The following is a 6,578-nucleotide window of genomic DNA, read 5'->3' on the forward strand; positions in this document are numbered from 1 at the left end:
TCCCAGAAAAGGTGTCTTTGTGCAGAGGGACTCATTTGCAACAAGGCAGCCTGTGCGGATCCCAGGCAGAAACTCTCACAAGCCCAAGAACTTCTGTGCTCTATGGGGTTGCTCAGCCAGAAGCACTGTCCTTAACAATCTGTCTTGGAAGATGGACTAAGGACAGCAGTACACATACATAGTTTTCTTCCAGTCAAACATATAAAAGGATCTTCTACACTTGGATAAAGGCCTTCTAGAGCCATTTCTTCCTGTTCAGTACTTGCTCTCACTTTGAATAGAAATAAGCAGTTAGCAACAAAATGCTAACATATTGGCTTCTTCCGTACTGCTGAGAATTGTCACAATATTAGCTGCTATTCTAACACTTTGCTTTGTTTATCTACACTGAGAGGAAACAGCTCATCCTTCAGGAAATACCACACAAAAGTTAACTGCAAAGGTTGAGACATGAATAAGATCGCTTTTCAGCAAGGTAATTATGCAGTCTGTTTTTGCAAAATAAATTATAAATACAGTTAAGCACTCAAACAGTTCTTTTCTCTATGTAAATACATCTATTCAAAAATACACACATAGTCTCTCTGTATTGTATATATACATGCAGCATAGATGGATATGTATAATAAGTATAAAATACACAATTAGTGTGCGATGTTAACATGCAATTATATATGTTTTTATATATATGCATGAATATCGGTACTTACAAGTTCAAGAAAACCTAGATATTCAGGGAAATACTTAGATTTACAGGATATTTTCCAGAAAAAAAGCCAAGAGCAACTGAGATCAAAAGTTTTGCCACAGTCATACAAGTTCACTTTGAAATTATAAGATAACAAGTAAGATGTAGGAATTTTATATTGTTTCTCCACAATTTCTTTGTATCTTACATGACATAGACTAGCCACACCTTTAAAATTACTTCCATGTTTTTCACTGTATATATATTTGAGGGAAAAAATCTAAATAAAAATATCCTGATATATGTTTCCATATATATATTCCATAATATTACAATTGTATTTACATATGTTACAATATATACGTTACCTTTATGTTGCTTACAAACTGCTTACATGAATGACAGCAGAATTTGGCTTCAGAAAATCATTTATTTTCACAAAAATGCACATTAAAACCTATAGTTTTCATTATGTATTTAGGTTATAACATGCTGCAGTTAATAATTTTAGTATTTGTTTTAAACTTGGTTCCTGTTCCAGAACAGTAATTTCTCAAACAGACAGAGACACAGAAGTGAAAAGCATTAGCTCTATAAACAAACTAAATATGCCACAATAAGGTTTAAATTCCTCTCACACCCAAGGGATTATGAAATAACACATGAAACACCTAAATCAAATGTGTGAAAATAAATAATCTAATCATGTCTTGGTTAACTTGCTAACAACATTTACGATACAAAAGAATAATGTATCGTACTTAAACTGGTGGATTAATGGTTGACACTGTAACTAGCTAAACTCAACTGATTGATTTACTAATGTTTTACAACCTTTATTGCTTTACTCCTCTACTGGATTGGTGAAAAAAGCAAGTTTCTGAGAGCCAGAATGCAGCTTAGAAGACTTTATAAAGAAAGGATTAAATATTGCCATTTATATATTTACATGTATATGACATATATATGCCAGAAACTAAAATCAGATTAAAAACACAAAAACAAAAACAAAAAACAAAAAACAAAAACATACATATGATTAGTGAACATATATTATGTATTAATATATTGTAATACCACTTCATATGTACCTGGGTGGTTTCAAAATATTTTAGGATTTATAACCCCTTCTTGTAATAAACATTTCTTAAGGCAGAATGTGAAAATTATAGATTTAAGAGAAAAAAAAAACCACACATTTTATGACAACAAAATAAAAAACAAACAGAAAAATACCCCAAGAAAACATGAAAAATTAGTTTTAGAAAGTGAACAATAACAAAATCTTGATATCTATTTTTTTTTCCTGAAAAACTTTCTGACACTCCTGAATCCCAGTATTCCAATTCTGAAAATGTCATTTAATGTGAAGAGTGAAGATGACAACTGTAGTCTGATGTTACTATATTTAACTATTTCTCAAGGAAGGATAATAAATGAAATATCATTTACTGCTGAGTTGCTGGAAGGTGTTCAGTGATTGATGGCAATTTCCATTTGCCGCTGGACCCCCGCAGAAGCACTGAATCTGATAGGAAAAGAGAAAGGCCAGCCATTATACTGAAGAGAATTATAGTCTTCATTATTTTCTTCTCAAAGTTTAAGCCACTATGCACAAAGACAGACTGCCATGTGCACAACACAGAATATCAAATATAGAAAAACTGCCTGGAAGAGTTTTGTGATGAAATGTGTGACTGCAAAGCACGGTGATACAGTCTTGGAAGGGAAAATATGAACAAATATTTACCATCACATTAGAAGTAGTATGCAAGTACACAGTCCACACTGTAGAAGGAGGAGGAGCTGTTGTAAGCCACACTGCTGCTTACAGTTGATTCTAGGAAATGCAACATCTGTAATCACTTACCAATCTGCAAAGACAAGCTAGATGATAAGAGAGAAACAACAGTTTGAACCTATGAGCAATTACTTATTTCAAATTAATATATAGACATATTCATAGAGAGCAAGAAGGCTTGTTGCACAAGATTTTCACCAGAGCATCAAACATGAGTTAGTTGGATTACATGGGGTAAGTTAGAATAAAAAATAGTATAAATTCTCCTTGTTTTACCTTTTTTACTACCTAAATTTGACTACAGGCTCCTCCACAGTCTAGATGAAATTTACAGACATCACTGAGATTTATGCTTGATGGGGACCCAATAAGTACATCTTTCACTTTAGAAACTGGCAGTGGAAAAATGTACATATCTTCTATGAATAATGTCTTTTTGTTGTATGAAAGAGTTCGGACAACAAGAGACAGCATAGATATTGAACAAGCTTAAGAAGGCAAGATTAACAGCATCATGGTATCAGTGTCTCAGTGAGACCTGATGGAACTGAAGATGACTTTATTTGATAAAATCACTGAAACAAAACTGTTTTTATGCAATCATGTTATTGTCATATCTGCAGTCTCACAAGTGTCAAGGAGACACCTGCCGATGCAGCAGACATGAAGACCATTCAGCCTAGGTAGTCTGCCCAGAATTTGTTGTGAATGTAGGGGAAATAAGGGATGCAAGATATTAAGTCCTCCTGATGTTTTCTAGGTTCTGCTTAGGTTTGCAGTTCTAAGTTGATTTGGGGCATCCATATCCTTTACATGGTTGTGTCTGCTTATCAAGGTGTCTTCTGCCTCCCACCCTGTAGTGTTTACTGTCTTCCTTCAACCACCTTTTAATGGCTTGAGTCTTTATTTTAATGTTGACATACTCTATTGCTGATCTAGACTTCCCCATTTCTTAGGCTGTTTTTTTGTTTTGTTTTTTGTTTTTAATTTTCAAAGCTGCGTGGTCTCAGAAGCAGCAAATATGTATGTTGGCATTTTGCTAGCATGCTCTTCTATTGTGTCATCAAGACTAGTACTGCTTATAGCACTTCTATCCTTTGTCCCTTCTGGAACTTCCCTACAAAGATAATTCTCTTCATTCTTCATTCAGACCAGTCTTAATTTTCCTTTGACAGTAGTGTATGTTAACCTGTATTGTTTAAAGAATCCTTTACAATTTTTTTGGATGTATCCTCAGAAGTGGTGTAAAAAAGTTTGCTTGGTTACTAGAAGACTAGCTGCATTTAGCTGTGAACTGGTGTTGGTTGCCTCGCTCTGTTCTTTCAATGGTTTGAATGGTTGAAACATCAGCTGATGATGAATTAAAACTGATGATTTTTTTAGCCTGTCCTGAGTTCTTTGCTTCAATATTTATAACTAGAATAAGAGAACTGTAATCTAAAACAATTTCAGGTATGTGATCCCCACCCTCCTGGCACAGAAGTGACTATTCAGTAAATTACTCTTAAACCCAAATATTTGTGGAATGACATGCACAACAACTAGAGACATAATATTTCTTGCTTTCTAACTTTAAAACAGCCTCTAGATTCATTTCAGATATTGTCTACCATTCTTCTTCACCCAAAATCTTCTCTGAGAAGGAGCTAAAGGGAACTTTTATCTTAACAGCTTTGACATGGAACTCACCTTTACTGTAATTTCATAATTTACCAAATTGGTCAAGAAAAAAATGTAAAAGCTTAGCAAGAAGTATCTATAGAGTTGTTCAGGTTGGGTTTCACTGACAGAGCTGTCATGATGTATAATTTATATACGTTGTTCAAAAATCTATGTAAGAGCCAGAGGTTATCTGGCAAAACATCTGATGAGCTTGTTTTATATTAAGAGCTGCCAGAGCAGCAAACACTGAATGCAGTAATTGATGTTCTACATTCTTAGAACTTACAAAATAATGCTGTACTTCTAAATGTCCCTGCAATTTTCTTGCCCCATTTCTTTAGCACTGATCATCCATCTCTGTACTTAATCATATCAGGATTAATCTGTGGTCCACATTTATCTGATTAAACTACTTTTATTTTCATATCTTGCTTACCTGTAACTCTCTTACCTATCTTTTTTTTTAGACTTGGTTTCCACACATTCATTTTTTACAGAAAGTTCCTTTAGAAACGTAATATAGAGACTAACAGATCATGAAGACTGAGTATAAAGTCTAAACCCCTCATCACTTTGGTAATGTGGTTGGCCTTTGAAGCTTTATTGGGCCTGAGACACAAAGTCTGATCACTTACACAGATTTTCCATTTGGCAGCCATAGGCTGTTAACACATCATTGTAACAGTTACTTAAAAAACTTGTGTTTTATTGGCTTAAACTCTTTTCAACATTTTAGAAGTGAGAGAGCAAGAGTATAATTGAAAGATTAAAGGAGCTCAGCTATTTTTTACTGAATATTTTTTTCTCTGTCTGATGACTTGTTCTTGTAATAATAACTTAGACCAACATCACCTAATTCTTTTTTAAAGTATTTAAGTGACAGACTTAAAGAAGTGCTTGAATTACAAAAGGTTGACTCGTGTTCTAGCAAAGAAAAACAAGCAAGTATTTAAAATGGATATCCACTGTATAATAATCAAGATTAGCACATATATTAGGATGAGTGAAAGATTAAAACATACAAAAACAGTCTTTTAAAATCTCTTGGATAAATTTATTCTCGACATTTAAAAAAATAAGCTTAAAAAAAGGAAAATAGACTTAATATTTAAGACAACCTGAAAAAAAAAAAAAAAGCAACAAAAAGATCCAGTTGTTACTAATTATAATTAGTGGTGTCATAATTGCACCAGAGCTGGTGGAGTTATGCTCACTGACACTATGCTCTGGATCCCTTCTGTAGAACTCTCTTTACTCTATTTCTCTCCATCTTAAGAGCTCACCTTTCCCAACACTTCTTGTTACATACACCTTCTCACAGTGTCCTGCACACGATGGACTGAATTCCTCCAACATCAGCAACTGAACAGTTTTTGCTCTTCTAAGGAACAGAAAGTAAGATCAAGACAAAAAAGGATGCATCTCCAGTAAGCCTCAGTTCTACATTATCAGGGTCAATGACCCAAAATAAAATCATTTTTTCCTTACTGTAGTTTCATTGCAAGGATATCAATGCAAAAACATTTCCAAGCATTTGTGTTTTTCATCTCCTTCATTTTCATGAATAGACAGAGTCTATTCTGCATACATCAATAACATTAAAGGATATCTACTTCATGCCATTAACATAATAACCATTCAAGATCAAAAGTGAGATGAAAGATTCTATATGGAACTCTGCTGTGGTATGAAACCAAACAACACTAATGAAGGAGAAATTAAAGTACAAGATGCTTTTTCTATCATGAGTATCTCACACAATCCTTTTTGAAGGGTCAAAGTTTCAGCATTCTTTTTGTTTGTGACAAGTAACAGATTACAAACCCACCAATATTCTCAAATACTATGCACCTTTCATTACTGGATTTTCTTTCTGAAAGAAGTATGTCTCACAAACACTCATCTGATCTCATACTGATAAAACAGTTGCAACCAATACTGCAATACTGCAGGATAAAGGTCCAAAGAATCTTTAAATCCCTTGCTTAACCCAACAAGCAGAATTGTCTTTATGCCTTGCATATAAAAATCAAACTAACGTCCCAAAATAAGATCATATGTGAAAATATACCTGTCAGTAATAGCGTTATACTGGGTGAGACCTCACACATGCTATAAGGGGCATTTTAAATGTATATGCTTCAAAATAACCAAAGAAACTTAGCAATTGTAAATCTCTAAAGTTTTTTCCTATAAGTGGCAGTGGGGAAACCAGTAAGCCTCAGTTCTACATATCAGGGTCAATGACCCAAAATAAAATCATTTTTTCCTTACTGTAGTTTCATTGCAAGGATATCATGGTCTATAATTAATGCTTCAGGAATGAAAATAAGCAATGACATGGATACGTCTAACTGAACCTAGAACAAATTACAGAGTGTATAAATACTTTGTGAAAAGTACAGATCTTAAAATGTCATCACTATA

The 6,578-nt window shown here is 33.7% G+C and overlaps 1 long non-coding RNA gene across 1 annotated transcript; it reads right to left on the reverse strand.

Annotated features, from left to right (window-relative positions):
• Positions 1-2,002: 2,002 nt before the first annotated feature.
• On the reverse strand, positions 2,003-5,696 carry LOC149920023 (uncharacterized). The gene is made up of 3 exons (XR_016463769.1): positions 5,435-5,696; positions 2,439-2,562; positions 2,003-2,216 (listed from the first exon to the last, which is right to left on the reverse strand). It is a non-coding gene; the product is annotated as an uncharacterized LOC149920023 (long non-coding RNA).
• Between the last annotated feature and the right edge of the window lie 882 nt (positions 5,697-6,578).

The sequence above is a fragment of the Phasianus colchicus genome, chromosome 1, assembly GCF_987193195.1.
Source record: "Phasianus colchicus chromosome 1, bPhaCol1.hap1.1, whole genome shotgun sequence".
Lineage (NCBI taxonomy): Eukaryota > Metazoa > Chordata > Aves > Galliformes > Phasianidae > Phasianus > Phasianus colchicus.